This window comes from Podarcis pityusensis (genome assembly GCF_964106645.2).
Source record: "Podarcis pityusensis genome assembly, chromosome: 6".
In the NCBI taxonomy this organism is placed as follows: Eukaryota; Metazoa; Chordata; class Lepidosauria; order Squamata; family Lacertidae; genus Podarcis; species Podarcis pityusensis.
This window is the reverse complement of record NC_138030.1, coordinates 43,816,161-43,838,484: the sequence shown is the minus strand read 5'-3', so window position 1 is coordinate 43,838,484 and position 22,324 is coordinate 43,816,161. Positions and strand designations below refer to the sequence as shown.

General features: G+C 39.5%; 1 protein-coding gene and 1 long non-coding RNA gene across 2 annotated transcripts in view; one reads left to right on the top strand and one right to left on the bottom strand.

Annotated features, from left to right (window-relative positions):
• FOXP4 (forkhead box P4) overlaps positions 1-22,324 on the top strand; it is a 159,618-nt gene that overhangs the window by 4,328 nt on the left and 132,966 nt on the right. The window lies entirely within an intron of this gene.
• LOC308479472 lies at positions 12,944-20,543 on the bottom strand. Its single transcript, XR_013987691.1, has 2 exons — positions 20,276-20,543; positions 12,944-13,051 (listed from the first exon to the last, which is right to left on the bottom strand). It is a non-coding gene; the product is annotated as an uncharacterized lncRNA (long non-coding RNA).

The window sequence follows — 22,324 nt, the reverse complement described above, 5'->3', positions numbered from 1 at the left end:
TCTTTTATTTATTAAGAGTACAATCAATAATAGCAAAAAATCTGGTGGATCTCTAATTCAGATTCTCTTTATAGAAAGGAGGGTTTCTTTAAGAAGAAAGGGGGGAAATCTATAAAACAAAGAGCAAATAAAATAACCACTTCAGGCGCTTTCTCTTTTTCTTTTCTAATAACCAAGCCGGGAACTATGTGCAGTCAGTTGTGAAGTTTTTGCCCAAAGAAGCCTAAGAGCTTTTCTTTTCTCATGGCAGAGGGGTTGCTTTTGAATCTGATAATGTTTGTGTGTGTCTCGCTGTGGGGCTGAAATGGGGAAGGGAGGGGGTGATGGCTGAAATGTTTCTGTTGCATGTGGGGGGAGATCGAAGTTGGAGGAAGAAAAGATACTGTTGTGTTTTGCTTTTTAAAGTGACATACAGTGCAATTCACCCAGAAATAAATCTCACTAAGTTCAATGGGACTTACTTCCAAGTAACCATGGTTAGGACTGCTGTGATAAAGTGTGTGCCTGTGTGAGAACTGGGGAGAGTTAGAATTCTGAACCCCCACCTTAAAACTAGAGGGGGAAGAGATGGATCTCACAGAAAAGATGAGCATATATGTGTTCCCCTTCCCTTAGAATGTAAATTTTATAGCTTGGCACCATTTAGTAAAGAGCTTTCCACCTCCGCTTTGCACTTCCAACCAGTGATTTTCCCTGAAAGTTGAAGCGGGGAGAGAAGTCATTTGTTCACCAAAGTCCTTCTTTACTGGTAGCAGGTGTTTGTTTCTAGAAAAGGCATTTACTCTAAAAAAAGGTTAGGGGATAACATCATATAAAGCTACTCATCTGTGCCCTGTGCTTCAGGAAGACAACATATTGTTACACAGGTTCTTGGCACTGAGATCCTGCAAGAAATTCGTTATCAGCCGTTATAATCAAACTCTGCTTGTGTATGGTTTGGCCTTCAGGGTAGAAAAAGGCTCTCTTATTGCTTCCTTATGGAGGAACTTGCTTTTGCCTGCAAAAATATATTGTTTTATCCCAGTTGTCTTAAGAGAGGGCAATAAAAGATCTTTAACATGATTTAAAGACAACAACTTCAAAACAAGTCCCACTGATGCCCGTTTTGATTTAATTATTTTCAATTTGGCATTGTTGTGCTGTTGCATAGAACAGGATGCCACCTTTCAATCTTGGCTAATTCACTTGCCTCCAGGGCTGAGTGATTTCCTCCTTACACTGGGAGTAATTGCCACATGGCAAGTTAAAACACACCTTCAGAATTGTTGTTGATAGGAAAAGAGTGATGACTTAAATTATATGAGGGAAATCTGTACCTGGGAGGTGTGTGATAGGAGATATGATTAACAAAATAATAAATTTTCAAATTTTGAATGCAGTTTTACTATTAAATAAACTTGGAAATTGGCATCCGTGCCACAAACTTAGATTTCATTCACTTCCATTTGTTGATTTGTTCTGTTAATTTTTCTGGCTTTGGATCAAATAGACACATTAATACATTTCTCTATTAATTCATTGTGCTGCTTTGTCTCAGAAGCTCCTTCACTGGTCATAAACATTTTTTTCTTGGTAGTCGAGAGGGAGGCTTTTGAAATGTTTGTTTTGTTTTTAAGTTAAAAATACTATTTTCACATTTGACTTTGTTCTTCTAACCACACTGGAGTTTCAGTTCTAGTGTGTGCAGTGTGCACATGGAATTTAAAACAGTTTTTGTTTTCTTTGAAAAATCTGCTTGTCTTACGTGAAAAGGGTTTTGAAGCAATACAGGGGGGAATGCAGTAGATAGAACATTTCCAGAATTCAGTTTCAATTTGTCTTATAACAGTGTATATATGTGTGCGCACGTTTAAACTGATGGTTCAGTTGATTATTGAATTTCTATCCGTTAATATATTTTCCACAGAGATCCTGATTTTAGGAAAGGGTTAAAAAGCTGAACTAGGATGGAGGATATATTAAAAAGTACAAGTGCACTTGCACATTTGTATACATAAGGTAATTTAAGCCAAGATCCATAGTGTGGGGATTCATTGGGAAAACCTGGAGTCTCGTTTTGTTTTATAAAAACCCTGCTGTGTCTGGTGAACAGAGGTTGTCTGTATAGAGGACGGTTATTGAAAACTTTTCAATGTAAGTATCTCATCAGGTCAGTAGAGTTTCCTGGACAAGGTGTTAGTTAGCATTGTGAATCTGACTCTTTCAAATTCACTATTGCACATCGTTCTCTACTGACTTGGTCTTCATGGCAATATCAGCATTTGTTATCTGCTAGCCTGCACATGTTACCCAACCTCCATGTCCTTGCAAAGAGACAGAATCTGATCAATTCACTGCCCGCTTACCTGAAACACTTCCATCCGTTTCAGGACTTTCAACAACAAATGGATCAGTAGACGAGGATTTCTGCCACCCATTAAGGGTTGTTGTGTATCCTGGCATTCTGGATGGAGTATTACGTTAACTGCATGCAAACTTCATAAAAGCACACTATAAAAATTCTAAGTATCGATAAAAAAAACACAAGCATTGAAAATACTTGGGAGGGAGAGAGGAGCCACTGTGCCCCATTTTGATATGCTGCTTCTCATTCTGCCCCACTGGCGAAACTTTACCACGTGGTGCCTTTGAACGGGCATTAGCATATAGTCAGCTAAACCAGAGTTGGAAACAAACCTATGGAAATCACTGGCATGCAAATGTTTTAATCAGCCGACAGGGGTTGGCAGAGGAGGGACAGAGAGCTCTGCTCCTCTCCCAGCAGCCTGCTGCATGTCTATACTGGGTGAGGAGCAGCCAGCTTCTGTCCTGCAGCAACTTACTTGCTGGAGTGCCCCATCCATCGACTGTCAGTCCATTAGCTCACTTGCATGCAATTCCTTATTGTTTATGGCTACCAGGCAAGTGTGTTAATACAGGGGTAAACTAAACAGTCATACTTCGAAGTGGGGAGAGGCTTTCCCGCAAGGTTTGGCAAGCCGCTTTGAGGTTTTATTACAATCAAGCGGTATATAAATCTTGTTAAATAAATAAAAGTGATTCTCTGTGAGAAGCCTGACTTTGCTTCACTAGTTCATGAAATAATGAATAAGGAAAATCCCTGCAAATTCAGAAGGGAAGAGAAGTTTGTATCTTTTTTGAAGAATGGGAGTGTTAGCCCATTTGTATATAGCAGCTGTATGCCAAAGAACCTGGATATTTTAACATGAACACTATCCTGGCACTATTTCTCCTCAGTCTATTTAGCTTCCTGAATTTATGCTGGTATGGTTTAGAAGAGAGCCCTACTTGCCTGTATAAGCACAAGAAGGGTGGAATAGCACTATCAGGTAAAGCATAAAGCATCCTGCATGAAGACAGTGAAAGGACCAGTGTGCCTCTGCAGTATTAGGCAACGGAGCATGTGTATAGTGTGTTCCTTGAGGGCAGCATAGGAGCTAACATGCTTCTGGATTTATCTGGCACTGTTTGATCCTGTCAAAAGGAAACTGTGTAATGACTCACACATGCGGGAGTGAACAAAGCAGTTTTGGGGAATATATCCCATCCCCGAAGAGGCAGTTTGTTCAGTTAAAAACCAGTCATTCCTCTTTAAAAAAATCTAGGAGTGGCCAGCAGCTTAAAACTGTTCTCCCATATCCCATGGCCCCATACAAACAAATAAAACATGGGAAGTGGCAAAGAAGAGTGTAGATGAATTAGTTGCATATTTTCAGGCAATACTTAGGGTTTTCCTATGATCTATTTCCTATATACACTTATAGTTCACACATATTTTAAGCTTTACAAATGACAACCCAGGTATATTCAAATAAAACATAGTGATTGTTTTCTCATGATCTTAGGCAAAAGGCTGATATAGGTAGATGGTGTTGAGCTGTGTTTCAAGACCTAGACTTACAGTCTAGTTTACTTTTTGGCTGTGCTGTGATCATCCTGTGTTGCTTTGGGTGGGTCACTGCTTCAGTAACATCTAATTTCAATGACAGTTACCCCCGTTTTGGAATAGAATTACAGTGAAGTAGTTGGGTGTACTTCTTGGTGTTGGGCACCTTAGAAAAGCCTCTGTAAATAAGGTACTTGACCACACGAATAGGGTGAAAAAAGCTTGCTTGTGGTGTGTGTGTGTGTGTGTGTGTGTGTGTGTGTGAAGGATTGGAGGAGATGCAGAAAGCCTGTTTTTCTGCCAGCAGCAAAGACTCGAAAAGAAGTATATAATGGGAGAGGCAGTAGATCCTGTCAGATAGCAGGACTTCATCCACTGTAGTGAGGTAGGGAACAGCTGGCTTTTTAGATGAAGGGCAATACCATGCCAGCATAATGGAGCAAAGTGATATTTGAGCATCGTCAAACACTTCGTACCTTAATTTTCCTGGTGATACCCTATATGATAATTCTTTGTTATTCTTGTTATTCAACATTCATTAACTCCAAAATATTTACAGATGACTTATGTTTGTAACCTAGTAGGCAGTTTTTAAACTTGAACCCAGTGTGTTATATTGGTTTTGTATAGAAAGCACTCCATGGCATGACCTGAATTTGACCCAGCTCTGCCCATTTTTCTGCTCAGAAGATATTCATGGGACTCTCAGAAATGGCTTCCCAGATGGATGAAGGTCTGGGTCACAGAGCTCTTCCGATTTACATGTGAAGGATGCTGCTGCCTTTTGGTTTAGGTCCTGATTTGCCAAATGTGGGATTAAAGGTGGAAATGCTGAATATCAGATAATTGACATAACTGGACTGTTTGTGGCAAGTTGTTTTGCTGCAATCTGATTAGTTACAGCCAGCCCTTAACGTCACAATAAACAGCCAGTTGGAATTGATGACTATCTCCTTTTAGCTCAGGCTGAAGCAGCATTATCTTTGCCTAGACAAGGGAGTGGAAACAGTACTGTTAACATCTTTCTGCCTTCCTATTTTTTGGTGGGGGGGGCACTCATGTATGGTGTAACTAGGTTCTTACGGCTGACTTAAATGTCCATCAGACATTTTTTGTGTGCCCAGCTAGTTGACTGAGAAGCATTTCAAGAAGGCAAGAAAAAGTTCATAGAGGGGTGCCAAGGATACAATACAAAGCTACATCTTCATCTTCCAATGAGCCTAACAGTCTAGAACAACTTGCTTCTTGGAGGTCACTTTTCAGTATTATTGACCTTTTCCAATTCCAGAGAGTATGCTGATACCAAGTAGTTTATGCAGAGAGTTGGCATCCTTCTCTTCTCCGATTCATCTTGGTTCAACTATTGGACATACACAATGTTTTAGGCAAGCCCCAGCTTCTATTTAAGAAGATGTTGTGCCTTTGTTTCTTGCAGCTGCCCGGCATTTGTTTTGACAAGGTACCTTCTCCAAACAAAGACTATGGCTACGGACTCTGGCAAGTTGCATTTGTTCATTAATGAACGGTGCCCTGGTTTTCTTCTATTTCTCTGCCTTCGTGTATTACTAGGGTGGGTGCATTAATCTGAAGTGGATGGCAGTTTATAATGCCAAGATAATTTCTTAGCAAGCAAAATTTAGCAGTTTTTCCCCTTGCACTTAAAGAAAAATTGCAGACTGGTTTTTTTCCAATAAGTAGAAGGGAGAGGCTGGTATAGCAGAGTGGAGAACTGAAGAAGAGGAGGAGGAGGAGTAGGAGGAGGAAGAAGAAGAGTCGTCTCTTATACCCTCCCCCCTTTGTAGTAGAAACCATTTTCTACAAAATATATCAAAAGCAGTCACTTTTTTGAGATTTTATGTATGTTTTAACTAGACCAAACTATGCAGTTGGGTGATGAAAGTATGTTAATATTACTTTTGCAGTAGACTCTTGAGGTGGAATTTGCAGGTGTGAAGGAAAACAATTGTTCTGATTTAAAGATTTAAGTTGCAGGACTTCAGTCAACTTCATCCCTGACCTTTTCTTGTCCTATTTTTGCCTCTGATGTAAACATAACATTCATGTTGTTCATGGAAGGAGGCATCGTTTTAATTTTGAGTGCCAAAAATCTTTGCACTGAGGTCGCTTTCTCTCCTACACCCTATTCATTCAGTCAGATAAAGTGGCATTTCAATAATACAGCATAACAAACATGTTGAGCATTTTCATTTTGTTCATCTAACTTAAAATTTACCTTTATGCCTGGCCAATATTTGGTTTCAAGTATCCCATACTTCAGGTCGTGTAATTCTGAGAGTTACGTTTGGCATAGCGAAAGGACAGAAACGATCATTTCTCTCCCTAGGCAATTAGAAATTAAAACTTAATACTCGGTTTTTTTGAGATTTAATATTTTCATTTTTCATAACAAAGTTGTTGCACTATCTATAAATGGATGAAATGTTCTACATTTGTGATCAGGTTGTGTATTATTAATTTCTGTAGTGCTTTTAAAATTTCTGTATTCTTGATCTTTATAACATACTCTTTGGCAGTTTGCTGTTATCCCCATTTTAGAGATGGGGAATTTATAATGGAGTACAATTGGTTAACTTTGTCCAGCATTTTTTCTGTTGAAACAAAAGCTACACAGAATTCTTGCTATTTGCCGCCTTTTGTTAAAAAGAAAATAGAAACTATTTTTTGGCTCCCGTCACCGCATTCAGAGAAATGATCTACAAATGAGAGTCCTGCTTGTTTCAATTTGTATGCTTTCAGACTGCACCTACTGTTTTTATTTTCCCATAGTATTTCAGTGTGAAGTCTTAAAAGTAACCATAGTGCAGAAATTAGTATCTCGCCTCCCACAGGATACTCAAATAGGATTTACCGGGCTATACTGTAAGGTTGAGCTTTTATTTTTTTTTTATTGGAAAAATCTTGACAAAAAAACGACTCTGCCGACACGGGTTGCCATATGTAAAGATTTTCCCAGACGTTTCAGCAATTTCTGCCCAGATGCTGTTTCTGACAGCTGATTGCCAGCTATGTCCGGGAAATTCCGGATGTATGGCAACCGTACTGTACGAATATTTTCAGAGGAGTAAGAGAGGAGGCTGGTGTATGTGCTAAGTATATATCTGGTGTGTTCTTTAGTAGAAATGCCCTATAGTTTGTCTTCTACCATGTGGCTTGCTCAGGGTAGAACAACTTGCTTGATCACTGAAAAGGGCAACTACCAGTAAAAGAAACAACACCATTTTTGTGGAGTCCATGATTGGCATGTATTGGTGGTAATGCAGCCATCTAGTGTTGGTTTGGAATCCAGAGCAGAACTGGGCCAAGCGTGGAAAATAAGGCACTTGGTGAGGGAAGTTCTAGATCAACTCTCCTGCTGCTTTAGTCTCCCTACAATAATGCAATCTCTTGTCTGTTGTGAAAGGACTTTCTCAAGGGAAGGCAGAAGGGGTTGGTTGCTATTAGATGATTGATTCTAAGGGAACAATAGGGCCAGAATGAAATATAACTAATGAAAAGCATTTTTGAACATGCATGTGTTACACTAGGATGGGAACTTCAGATAAAAACTCCCTGTTATGCACATTGAATTCTGAGTTGTGCAAATGTCCAGAGTTAAAGAGTCTCTCTCTCTCTCTCTCTCTCTCTCTCTCTCTGTGTGTGTGTGTGTGTTCTTGACTTTCTATTGCCATCTGGAATAAAGGGAGACATACTCAATGTTTTGATAACTGATGTATTTCCTTGTACTATGAAACCAGTACGAGCGCATCTGACCTTTTTGCAAAGAGGGCAAAAAGAAAAACCCCGCCATGACTATTCTTACTATTTGACTATCATTTTTCTTAATAATGTAATATTTATTGAAATAAAAGGTTTCCATGCTCTGGTGTCAGCAGAAAATGTTTAGAGTTTCTACAGTGTTTTCACAGTCTAGAGTAAAAGTCCAATGTGAATTTTTAAGTTTTGCTGCCTCAAACCTTGATATAGTAGTCTTGCCCTGACTTGGAATAACCAGGTGCGCCTTCCCTCCCCTGGCCCATGCTGCCACATGGAGAAAGTTCTTTTCCAAAGTTTGACACATTATTGCATAAAATCAAATGTCTGCTTTTGCTTGCTGATGCGCTGTAGGGCTGTGTATTTTCTTTAAAGGTACTGTACATATTCATGTGCTTTGAAAATATATTGTTTGAAGTACGGTGCACTAAAATAAACTGAAGAAAGGAATTGTTTGAATAGTGTCTGTCGGATTCTGTAGTTCTTGGTTACGGCATGTAAATGGTTGGAGGTATAGGCTTTGCCCCAGAAACTGGTGATGGGTTCCTTGTGGTGCTAGTTCTTTCTTGGAGTGGCATGTTAACACATTATTTATGACATATTATAAAGTAAGTATAGCACTGTCTAGGTCTGTTAAAGGTGGCATGGCAGCATGATGTCTCTGTGCTTGTGACATTTTACCTAGCCTGTGTGTGTGTGTGTGTGTGTGTGTGTAAGGGAATCTCATAGTTCCTGAGAAATTGCAATATTTTTAGACCCTATTTTCGCAATCACTGGAATTGTGTGGTAAATCCTTTCCTGGGCTGTACCACTTCAGATTGCAGGTGGTAAATTTTCTCCATGGAATCAGGAAAAACACCCTTTAGAGCAGATTAAAATTCTTTATCCTGGTGTACCGAGCCCTCCCCCTATGGGAAGCATTCAGATGCCACCCCATTTGCACCCTGAAATGGTACACCCTAAGAAAGCCTCAACTATGTAACTTCATTTATTATGTAAAATGGGCCTAAACTTTTGTACAGTACTCTCCCCTGACCCAAGTTCAAGGTTGAGTGTGAACAGTTTCTAATGAGGTTCAGTTTGCATTATACTACATATGGATCTGATAAAGTGGTAACCCAAGAGTAAGAATCGGTGAAATGAGAGAGAAGCTTTTTTAAAACCCATCTCTTCCTTGAAAGGGTTTTGTCATCCTAGTAATTTTAGTTAATCTGAAGTACGAAAATCCTTCTCCTTCCAGTGTTCTTAAATCTTTATATGCCTCCACTCAGTGATGTATCCAATTTGAGGCTATTTAGTGCTGGAGCACTTGTTCTGTCATCTAGGGATGAATGAATTTTAAGAGTTTCCTTGGATTTTAAGGTCTGGGATGAGACTAGAATGGCACTCAGGGTGATTTCTGATCCTTGGTCTCCAGGTTGCCTTTGTTGAACCTCTTCCTCCTTGGATACTCTGTAGACCATCTTAGAATAAAATACTATGAAGATTGTATAGAAATGCCCCGAATAAAATAAAAAATTCATTTCAGCAATCTTTCATTTGCATAGTTCACTTTTTGGTCTATCAATCATTTTGTTCTTATGTGTATGGAATTCATAGCACAGTATTGGAAGTACTGCGATTAGTTGCTTCCTTCTTGATGAAATCAAAGACAGTCATGTTGACCCAGTTTAGGCTGATCTCTAGCTAATAAGCCATGGTACATTGGACTGAGAATGAACATTACGCTTGTATATGCCCTTCCTCCCTTTCCCTTCTCTTATGCACTCTGATGAAAAACTACCAGGGTTTGTTTAAATCAGTTTCCTATTACATTAGAACCAGGAAACCTGAAACCAGGTTTAATCTCTGATTACAAACTAGGATATGATTTTCCTAGCTTTCCATTGAAAGCTGAGATTTAATAAAGTCTTGCATTATAGTACACAAGAATAGGGAACAGGGAGGCGTGCAGGTATAGCACTTTTCTCTTGGTGCAAAAATCATTTATGTCTGAAATAAGCCACTGTCCCCCTTCCCCCACCTGTTAGAACTGAAAGTTCCCTTTTTGGCCCAGTAATAGCTTGAAGGCACTATTGTATTTCCTCTATTCTTAATTTTGGTGAACCACCCTGATAAACATTTATACGGAGGTATAAAAATCTCAAATATTGCAAGGAGTGTATTATCTAGCACTACTCTAGAACTATCATTTTCCCTCCTAGGCGGCATTCATATTTAGCCAACTATGGGAATGGAATGCTGACATCTTGCATGGCCCACTTTTAAGATATATCCATTAAAACTAAATAAAAAATATGTAACCCCATATTTCAAGCTGCAGAAATTTCAGCTTTTGATAATTTCTATGTTCCCAAACATTGGCATGTTGGATATTGCTCAGGCATGTTCAGACCCTACTGTTTTGTCCCCATGTGAAACAGAACACATCAAGATGTGCAAATGAAGGTGATTGTCTAAAGAGCTTCAGACTTCCTGCACTTTGTGACGAAAGTTGCAGCAGTAACAAAGCCAAAATCACTCTGTTAATCATCTGGAAATAGCATTCCACCCTGACATAGCTGAAGGGGGAAGGTGGGGGATGGTGGAGGAGAGCTTCCAACATGACCCATAAACACAAGAGGACTACCATAATCTGATTTGTTAGTATGGGATGAGCTGGATTGTGAATCTCTTTCCAGTTCTCAATTGGAGCGATAACGCTGCCATTAAAGCCCTGAATGCAACTAGTATTTATTTTGCTGTCATATGGAGTTCTTGCTATGGGTTAGTGATTGAATAGGTAGAGAGATTCACTTTCTGCTGTAGAGGAAAAGTTAAGACATGTAGGAGAAACAGCTGTTTCTTCCGATTCCATGCTTGTCCTGTGATCATGCATGCTACAATTTCTTCAGAGCTGTAAATCTAGTATTGTGCATTTTGTGAAATCGAGAGTGCAGGAGCTGGAAGGCGCATAAGATGACCAAGAATTTTTAGGTCAAAAAGAACCTGCATATTTGTCTTCTTTGCTCCATTTGTTTTCTCTCAGTCTCTCTCACCTATTAGTCCATGTGGCGGTAAAGCAATATGGGAAAGTTTTAAATTGAAATTATTGCAGCTATTTCTGGCATCACACCGAAGTTGGCCAAGTCAACTGACTTTGCAGAGCTACCATTTATTTATTTATTTATTTATTTAGAGGGGGGAAATGTGCAGTTAAGATTTGCTCATATCTAACATGTGCATACATGTAATTCTCTTTGTGATGTGAGCTATTCAGTTACTTGTTTAATAGCCTATTCTAAAACTAGTAAACTACTTCTTAGCTGTTTCTTGTTGAAGGAAGTGGCTAATTTGGAGCCTTGTAAACTGTAAGGAAAAATTAACTGAAGCAGGCAGAGTTCCCAGATGTACAGCTTTGCACTGAGGGCGGCACCAGTTAAATGGTATAATCTTGCGCTATAGGCATGTATGCACTGGATGCATTTTTGCCTGGAGGATTTAGGAATTTGTCTCCTGGCTGCTGGTACTACTTACTGATTCTGATTTATTAGTTCTTTATTGTTAAAAAAAATGGTTAAGCTGTAGGATATAGGAGCAGTTTTAACAGAGCAAACATTTTCATAGAGCAGTTTGGACTGGGCCAAGGCCCATTTCCACTATCTTCTTGAGGGTAGTAGTTGCTTTTTTTTTTACATTGACAGCAAACTGCTGCTTCTGTTGAGTAAAGGGCTTAATTAGAGTAAGACACTGGATAGGTTTTCTGTATCTGAGTACTTGTTATGCTGCATCTTCTTGTTCTTTCTTTGGCAGTACGTACAAAATGATGGTAGTATTTCAGCAGCTACCTAGGTGGTATGACTGAGGTATGCTTCACTCTCATAAAACAGGGCAGAACTTGAATCGGGGAAGTTGATTCACACAACTCCTAACAAGTTGCCAGTAATACCTTTTACTTCTTGGATTCTGTAGTGCATGCCTGCATGATTTAAAAAAAAGAAAATAAAAGTCTTATTTAAGACAGATTCTTGCCTTCCGAAGAAATTGTGATTGCAGTGGGGGGGGGGTTCAAATTTTACTGTATTTTTACTTATTTAGGGTATTTCTTTCTGGATGATGCCCATCCACAGTGGCTTGAAGTAGGAAATGTTTACAAAATATCAACTGTAAAAGTTTGCAAAATATATACAGTGTTCAAAAACAAAACAAATAAATATGCTCAGCTGGCCAATTAAGCACTTTTACAGCCCTAGAAAAATAGAATTGTATAGTTGGAAGCGCCCCAGGGGTCATTCTAGTCCAACCCTGCTGCAATGCAGGCATCTCAACTAGGAACTCTCAGTTCAAGACTGGACTAGTCAGAAAAGAGATGTCTTTAAAGCCTTTTGAAAAACTTGAAGCCTGGAAGCCTGTCTCAGATGCACTGGCATAAAGTTCCAAACCCATGCAGCCATCATGGAGAAGGCCTTCTCCCTCATTTAAACCAGCAGTTTAAATTTAAACCAGCAGTTTAAATGAACACTTGTATATGAGAGCTTGTTCCTTGGCTTGCTTCTTCTTGCATCTGATGTTTGGGGTTATTCGACAATACAGTCATACCTCGGGTTATAGACGCTTCAGGTTACGTTTTTTTGGGTTATGGACCCGCCGAAACCCGGAAGTACTGGAACGGGTTACTTCCGAGTTTCGGTGGTTGCACATGTGCAGAAGCGCCGAATTGCAACCCACGTGTGCGCAGACATGCCGCTGCGGGTTGCGAACTTGCATCCTGCACGGATCCCCAAACATCAGATGCTTAGAATATGTGGGCTGAACCATAATTGCTTTATTAAGCATCCCCTCCCCAGCTGATCACTCATCAGAATATTGCCAATGATGTACCTGTGGATATTTCTGGTGCTTGCAATTTATAGGTAGCTGGGCAGACAGACTTCTCATTGTCTCTAGGGGCAAAGAAAACAACAACAGGAAATCTGTGTCTCTTACACACACACACACACACACACACACACACAGGCTTAGTAGGGCCAGAAATGCTTTTGTCTGGTTCTGAATTGGTGATTAAGCCGTTAGCTGTATGTAGCTAATGCTTGAGATGACAACTAAACCCCCCACATTTGACTTTCTTGCTACATGGTGGGGCAGTATGTTTTAATTCACATATTAAACCTTTTACTGAGGGTGAGACCAAATGTGAAATGGGGGGGGGGGCTGCTATCTGAAAATCTTGTTGAGGTGTAAATTTGTCCCATGACTGGTAATGACTTCTCTTGTATAAGCTATGAATGAAGGAGACTGGACACAGTATATGCAAACTAGCTGTATTTGATGTCTTCCGCTGGTAAATTCGCGTGAGCTTTCCATGAGCTAAATCCCTGCTTGCAGAGCTGCAAAGTCATTCAGAGCCTCTCTATCCTGTAAAAATGTAAACACACAAATCAAGGTGGGAGATGAGGCTTCCTTTCATTACTTTAATTTTGTGTGTTGTGCATGTCTCCATTCTTTCCTGCACACTTTTATCCATGTGCAAGTGTGTATGGTTGGTTTCCAGTAGCAGGAAACACTGAGGGCATAGTGTGGCTAAGAGTTGCAATTCCATTCATTTTCTTTTTTCATCCACTGTTTAATTTTTTTCCATTTTTGTATTTTCTTTTCTGTTTAATTAGGTTGTGATGGGAAATTATCTCTATTTGAGAGTAAAACTCCTGACTTTGTCCCAAGCCGAAATTTTGCGTGTTGCACAAGTACATAATGGCGAGAGGGGTTTTTTTAAAATAAAAAAAAACAATTTCTTCATAAAAGCTTCTTAAAAGAGAAACTGTTTTCCTTCCCCATGCTGCCTCCTCCCTCCCTGCCCCCCCTAATTAAACGGTTTGAATTTGCACGTTAACCGCTTGGCGCTTCCTCGGCGCCTCAGATGATTAGAAAGGGATATTCATTTATGCCTTTTAAACGCCGCCCCGATTAAAATCAGAGAGATTTTTTCCTTCATCAAAATCTAACATCCTTGAAAAATTAATTTGATGCCTCTTGTTATCAATTAATTGAATCTCGTTGGGAAGGAGGCTTGTGCAGCGGGTGGTTAGAGCTAGTCCTTCTGTTCTTAGCTGCTTTTTTAAAACACACTCTCTCCCCCCTTCTACTGCTTCTTCCAAACTGTGACATTATAAAACTTTCTTTTATTATCTTACTCTTCTTATATAAAATAAATGAATAAAACTTGTTTCTGCCCCCGCCTTTCTTGGGGTGTCTTGATATACTGTATAGAAAGGAAACCTCCTCTTCCTTCCACTTCCTAAGAAGACTTCAGGAAAAAAAATAGTGCTTTAGCAATTTCTTGCCAATGTAGCTGGGTTTTCATTCTCTTTCAAATGGGGATATTGGATATTTCATTTGACTCTCCCTTTCAATTAAAAACGTAGAGCACCTTCACTTAAACCTGCTTCTTTTCTCTGCTGAAGTAATTTTTTTGTTGTAAATTTCAGTTCTTCCCACGAGACGAGACAGACTCCTTCAATATGAATAGACTTCTTTCCCCACTTTATTAACTTCTCAACTCTTTGTCCCCTTTTCTGCTTTCTTAAACAAAAAGCTGGCAATCAAAGGTACTGACTTATTCGCACAAGCTTTTTTTATTATTTCTTTAAAAATTATTTAAATAAACTATATCTTGAAGTGTTTTTCTCTTCTTTTCTGTATTACACTGAAACTGCAGAGTTATTCAAACTCTATGTCTCCCTAGTTCTATAACATGATCATGAATAGATGGATGGAGCAAATTTTAGATTGCAACAGAATAGCATGAGCAGTAGAGAACAAATTTCTCACTTCCTCAATCCCCATTGCTTTAGGAAGGCCACTCCTGTTAATGGTACTTAAGTGTTCTCACAGACCTGGCAAGAGTATAAACTTGTATGTATCGTTCACCTTACAGCTACTGTTTTCAATCCTGTAGTATTCTTCCTCAGACTGGGATCCTTCTAGTGATTAGACTGTACAGAAGCATTTTGAAATTAAAGTTTTTTGTCCTATCTGTCCATCTGTCTGGATATAAAATGATAATCATGGAAGACAACAGTGTAAACTTACCAGCAAGTCTGTTTAATGGCTATTTCACCTAGCTTCTCTGCTTAGTTTGGTCCTTTCATAGCTGTTTTTATACAACTGTTGTTGAGAAATGGTAGTGTTTCTGATTAACGACAGTCGCAGCTGAGAGCATAGACTTGTCATGCAGAAATGGCTTCCCCTACAGACAGAGCTACTGATTCGGCAAAAGTGAATGAAATTTTATAAATTAAACCATATGCACGTTTAAGAAAACTCCACTGGAGTTCAGTTTTGCATAGCAAGTAATTTTGCAGGTTAATGTGTAATTGGCATAATTCTTATTTATGTGAATATGGCGGAGGATGCAATTCTTTCAGAATGAAAGTAGGAAACTATTATTATTAGGATGAATATATTTAAGCATATGCAACTTAAAAGTGCTAACAGATTTGCCAATTATAATTGACATAAAGTTTAAAAATAAAACTAGTTGGAAATCAGGCATGTGCCACTGACTCCATTCCTCAGCTGGTTGGCCTATTACTAATAGAAACTACAAAAAAATCCCCAAATGTGAGAACCTGATGGTAGCACAGCAAAAGCCATAAAATAGTTTGGACCTCAAATAAATGAAATGTTTTGGGGCATAATTAATAATTAACGAAGGGTTACCTTGGGTTGAACCTAGTATTGTCTAAGGGGTAGACCATTTAGCTCAGTTGGGGATTGAACATAGCACATTTTGCATGCTAACTATGTGTTCTACCACTAATAATGCTGGGCTTTCTACTTTTTCACCAATTTCTGAGCCTACGATGCACTTTGCTATTTTGATTTCAAGCTTATCTTTCCAAGGGCTCGCAAAAATGTTCAAGACCCATTTACACTCTCTAGGCTGTTCTGTCACTTGCTTGTTCTAAACCATCAAGGGGTAGGAGGAGAAATATCAAGTCATAATTAAATTGTGGTCAATATCATGCTCCAGTTTGTTGTGAACCTGAACATAAAAACACCACCTAGCTTGGTGTGTTAGATATAAAGTGATAACTGAGCTGCTTCTGTTGTGTGTATCCCTTGAATTACTGATTTCTTAATTTTGCTAAGTAGTTTCTGCACTATGACAGCAGCTTCATGGATTATAGTTATGCAAAGGAAAAATGTTGGAAGATGTATGCATCCCTCTTCTTAGTTTCATCATCACTGATTGACTTGGAAATCTCTGGGCCCTTTGGGAAAGTGATGCTTTCAAGATTTCTATATTGAAATGTATTTTTCTACTAAGCAGAACAGCATGATTAGTTGGTCATCTCCTGTACCAAAGATGATCTTTCAGCTCAGGGCTGTGTATGATGATAGAACTTCAGGTTAGGTGTTGGTCTTGCAGAGCATAAATTGAACTTTAGACTATAAAATGCTTCAACAGTCCTGGTTTTATGCTACCCTTAGAAGCTTGTTAGTTTAGTTGCAGCCTCCCATGCTTACCCTGATACTTCTATTGGCTATGGAAGTTCACAGTGCAGTGCATTGTGGAGCAGCGTCAGAAACTCTGTTATAGAAGCTAGGCACCAAATGGCTCCTTAAACCAGGGTTACAGTCACCAAAACGGAATGCCTAGTTGCTATTTTGGGGCCAGACAGCTCAAAAGCCATCTTTTTCAACAAGACTTTTTTCTTCCTGAAATTAATTGTGATTGCGCAGATAAAATATAACAGATAGAATTCTGCGGGATGCGTTGCTAGTGTGTGAAAACAGTCCAGATCCAAGGATCTCCAGGCATGCACTTCCAGAGGGCTGCAGACATCAGGTACCATCCTGACACCTGGGCATCTTCGCTTGGTTTCAAGTGGCCGATAGCCAGGTGCCAAATGAACATGGTGCCTGGCGAATTTTGAACACTGTTGTGGAGATGACATCTGATCCCTCCCTTCCTCCAATGGATTTCCCATTTTATTCTCCCAGCTACCCTGTAAAATACTGTGATTTATATCAGGCCTCTGAGTGAACTTGATGGCTGAATAAGGAAACCCAAGCACATTATTTAAAATACCACAGTGGCTCCCCCAACATTCAATATATTTTCTTGACAGATAGGGAATTAGGTAAACTGTATTTAAGATAGAAAGATATTACAATATTTGTTCCAGATTGGTTCAACTATCACTTCTATTGTGACTTATATGCATCAAGTTTGAAAGATGTATATTAGAGCCCTATACTTGTTTACTCTGATGTAAGTCCCACTGAGTTCAATGGAGCTTACTCCTAGGCAAGAGGGTTTAAGATTGCAGTCTTCCAGAGCAATCCAACCTCCCCCTACCATGCACTAAGTCAAGTAGCTGTAGTGGTGTGGTAGTGAAACCTTTCTAGAGTGGGCAAGGTTGATATTGGATGGTGTGCTCCTTCTTACAACGTCAAAGTACATTCTCATTTAGATATTTTAAGTCCTTTTTTGTATTCCACAAAAAACTGCATGCTCAAGTAATACATTTTCCAGCATATTTTGAATAACTTATGTCAGTACGTGTCACCTTGGTTTTCTAATGCTGAATAAAATGTAAGGTTTGTTCACATGAAACTAGAAATTTCATTTGCCCTCTCACTTTTTTGTGCATGTGTGAATGTTGTTGATGGGAAGTAAGAAGAAGAGGTCCATTTTCAGTGACTAAATTATTACCGCTGTAGGTTTGGCCTTTGCATGATAGCCTGAAATCCTATATATGTTTATTGGAAATAAGCATTGAAAGCAGTGGGATGCATGCATAGGATGAATCTCATTTTTTAAAAAATAGTGTTATGGAAAAACAGCTTTAAATCCTGCATGTACCTATTCTCAAGGTTGGCACGCATAGCTCTGAGCCTTAGTTGTTGAAAAGTCATACAATTTATATGATTTCGATTACAAGCCTGGGTTGCAAAAAATAGGTGTTATTTTTTATATATACAAAAATGAAATGGGAAAAATCTAGTTTATAGATTCATAGTATCCTTTCCTATAAGCCAGCGTGGTGTAGTGGTTAGAGCGGTGGACTTGTAATCTGGTGAACTGGGTTCGTGTCTCCGCTCCTCCACCTGCAGCTGCTGGGTGACCTTGGGCTAGTCACACTTCTCTGAAGTCTCTCAGCCCCACTCACCTCACAGAGTGTTTGTTGTGGGGGAGGAAGGGAAAGGAGATTGTGAGCTGCTTTGAGACTCCTTCGGGTAGTGATAAAATCCAAACTCCTCCTCTTCTTCTAAGCCACACTTGAATATTTCACTCTTAGTCTGGCTTGTACCTGCAGTGACAATTGGTACTTATTATCACTTGGGTTTGCCAAGCGAGTGGAGAAATATCTAGCCCTTAAGAACTGCATTGTGCATATTCTGGTATTAATGTGAATATAAGTTAATTTGCACATGCAGAAAATGTTCAACAAGAAAATGGGGTCTGAATGATTGTCCTTCAGAAACATAGCTCTTTTTCTTTCCCCCAGTTTCATAGAGTATTCCTTCAGAGGCAGTGGGGTAGTACATTTTGCCCCAGATTGCATGTCAGCCATCCTGGACTCCCAGAACGTATACCAAGGATACACAAAGGTGTCTTACCCTAGGCAACCTCTTGCCCTGTCTCTGGATTGCTCCCTCTTTTTACCTTGCAAAAAGCCCCCACAATAAACCCTAGTTAACAGGTGAGGGTGTGACAGTTCTTAGTAGTTCTCTTGCTCTTTTCTCGGGAATAAGAGAGGCCACTCTATATCTTACATACATTTGAGCTTTCCACAGAAATGTCACAGGATATATCTCTTTGCATTTCATACACTTCTGGCATTGCTATTTACATGCCTCGTCTCCTGTCCCCCACCCTCAAGCCTCCGTAGCCTTATCGTCAGTTGAGGATCATGCTTCAGATATCTATTGAAGTGGACTCTAGTTCACAAATACTTGCACTGCAATACATCTGTTAGTCTGTAAGATGCCACAGGATTTTGTTCTTTGCAGGGCTGTTGGTTATAATCACTTTCCTAAAATCGGGTAATCTATCCTCATTGCGGTTTGTACTTGATTAAAAGCAAGACCTTTTGGTTCTGTATCACTTTTTATGTATAGTTTGGTATAAACTAGGGGGGTTATACGATATGATGGAAAGTTTGGAAAACTCGGATCTGAACTCTTAAATGTTCTCTGGCTTTTTAAATCCCATTCTTAGGCGTATGCCTAAGATGCATCTGGTGTGAACTTGGTGGTAAACCTAGGTGGCCTTAATTGGTTTGATAGAGGACTACAGTTGTTTTGGGGTGCCAGAAGTTGGGAATGACCAGATTCATTCTAAAAACAGAGGAAACTATTGGCTAGAGTTTATTCGCGTGCAAGTCCAGAGGCACTGCATATGCATGATTATATTTTGACGATGTCTTTTATAAGAGCAATCATGTTGGAAACATGCATTTTTTGTTATAGCATGGAATAGCCTTCCCGGTGGCAACAGAACAAAAGTTTAAAAATTCAGTTGCCATCTCTGAACAGTTTAGTGCTGGCAAGCAGTAGCCTCTTCTCTATGCCCTCCTCCTTTTTGAAACCCTTCAGGGTGACACAAATGAGGAAGGTTCTGTTATCCTCGCTTAGACCCAGTCACACACACATATGGTTTCCTGAGTCTCCCAAACAGTAAGGCGGGAGCCCCTGTGTGTGCAACGTCACTATTTAATTAGTCGTCCCTGATTAACAAAACTTGGCGTTCAGCTTCCTTCTGCCCTCATCTTTCCTGGCTTCGAATCAATGGCTTTGATATGCTAATTAGGGAGTAATTTAATTTCAAAAGGCCGCAATTAACAAGGGTGTTGTGGACATGCTGTAGTTAAGCGGCGTAATCTAATTTGCATTAGTAACAAGCAGGGACTAATTAGAAGCTTAATTAGACACTTAGATGGCTCTTGTGTTTACTTTCTTAATGAGATGGAGTGGGGCTCTTTTTTTAATCTTTTCAAGAGCTCAGCAGAAAGCAAGCAGTGGGTGAAACCAGGATGCCAACGCCTGGCACTTTTTCAGTCGCTGAAGGCAGCGAAAGCAGGCCGGTTGCCTCACCCAGTCACTCCTCTCCGCAGAAGAGATGAAGGCTTCCAGTTCTAGCCTTGGCATCTCATATATGATAATAACGGCGGAAGAAACTGCTACTATGGAAGGATTTAAAAGTTGGCTATTTCCCCCCCCTCATTCTGATGAAAGGCACATAGGAAGTGACCTTGTATCAAGTCAGATCATTGGTTTGTCTAGATCTATATTCTATAGATCAACTGGCAGTGGCTCTTCAGGGTTTCAGGTGGAATCTTTTCTAGCTGTATCTGGAGATACCATGGATTGTACATGGGACCTTCTACATGGAATATTGACCTATGGCCCTTCTAGGGGAAGGCAAGTGACTGTATTGGAGAGGCCAATTCCTGCGCATTGTTAACTATGTGGTCCCCTATTGAAGTGCTAAGTTTTGCTTAAAATGATGGATATGCAAAGGCTGTTCTAGGCTGTATTAGAAGCCCATAGATCCTTTACCAATTCATCTTCATTCCCACCAGTTGAACACCTCCTGTGAAATTTTTCATTATCTTGTATATACTGTACCTGCTGCACATAGTCTTGATGGTTTTGTAATCCATTTAGTCCCCTGGACTGGACATTCAAATGTTATTTCCTTTGTCAAAAATAGAGTCCCCAGTTGTACAATGGAAATGTCTACAATTCTCACTTTTTTATGACGTAGGAGAAAGGAGACTCTAAGAAATGTAAGTCTATGCAACTTCTCCCTGGCTCCAGCTTCAGTGAGACAACTGCCATAGAATTATTTTCAACTCCTCTTCAGAGTCAAGGATTTGGAGAAATAGGAAAAACTTGGAAACAACAGAATCTGGACAGGGTTTCACATTGTTTTGCATTGTAAGTTCACTAATGAATGTCAACACTAGAAGCAACACTAGACTATAGAAAAGTATGAAGTGCAAGAGCATGGGACATTGAAGGGAAGTTGTCATGTTCTTTTAATGACTATTAGTGCATGGGGTGGGCTCAAAAGTGACTTACTCCAAAATAAAAAGTTGCTTTTTAGCTAGATGAAAGTAGTAGATGAAAGCATCCATAGGTGTGATCCCATTAAAGGGGGTACCTGGACTAAGCCAATCCTTGCTTCCTTAAATCTCTTCTAATTTACTGTAATGCTTTAAATTCATTTTAGCTCTTGCAGATTTTATTTTCTAATCCCTTTCCACATTTCCATGTGTTTGTGTGTTAATTAAAGGGTAAAAAGCCACTCTGAGCAATCCTAGGTTCTTCTTCTCCTCCTGAACCCAAAGCCTTTTAAGATTAAGAGCTGTTTTCTAAAGACTTCCTATTACCCACACTTGGGGAGGAATATCGTTCAACTCTTCACATGTTTAAGCAAAGACTGAATGTGAGTAAAGGTTTGTGAGAGAAAATACTTTATCCTTCAGAGAGCTGTGCAAACTCATTGCTGGCTAGCACTAGTGTTGCTTAGTCAATCTAAAGGCCAAGTTGTAGCTTTCTGAAGTGGTCCTAGGGAGGCTTGGTCAGTTGGCAAGGAGATATTGCTCCCTTCCTTTCTACACCTTGTATAAGTCTCCACAGACCCTGGAATTCAAAGTATCAAGTAGTATGGTGCAGTATGTAGACTTTGGGGTTTCGACATGGGTGATGAGCCATGATGCTTAGGGCAGCTTCCTGTGTGACACGTTTCTCCTTGGCAGTTGGAGAACAGAAAGAATTCTGTGAAATAACCTTTATAAGGTGGCCTAGAAAATCACTGTTCTCAGTGCAACAGTACTTGATAATAATTTTTTTTTAAAAAAAAAGACTGTTCAGTTTCCCAGCTACTTAGCTTTAGCCTCAGCTATATCCAGATCATTTGCTGAATGCTGAGAATAAAATAAGCAGAAAAACAAAACTCTAGGCATGAAAAAGTGTTGATTGTGGCATCTCTTATGCCTGAAGGAGCATCTTTTTCAGTACCAACTTGCCTACATGTTAAGATCTGCTGAGGCCCTTGTCCATGTACCTCCTTTATCAGAGATACATTATTTTACAGCAAGAGACAGAGTCTTCTCAATAGTGGCGTTATGCCTATGGAATGCCCTCCCCAAAGAGGCACACTTGATGCATACATTGCAGTGTTCCTGGTGCCTGGAAAAAATGTTATTATTTACCCAAGTGTCTTAGTCTGTTGTAAACTTTGGTTTGTTTTTGACATATTTTTTTGCTTGTAAAATTCAAGTACAGTAAAGGATGATGTAGAAATGTTTAGGTAAGTTAATAATAGTACGTTGCTAGTTAGGATAGTTGGGGCAACTCTGTTCTTCATCACCCCACCTTCTTTGCATAGGGTCCATCTTCCTGGGTTCATAAAGCATTTCCTTTCCATTACTTTTTTGTGATCTTTTGCCAGAATATGGGCAACAGATTCTATTCTTAAGGGAGAGACAAACAGACTTGGGGAAATTTACAGGACTTTGCTAGGAAAGGATTGACTGTTGAACCTTGAACATGTTGGCATCTCCACTTCTTTAAAACAATAAGTATGGTTTTTTATTTTACTGTTTTATCTTTTGTTAACTGTTTTGATTTTCTTTATAGTGAATGGCATATAAATTTTATGAAATAAAT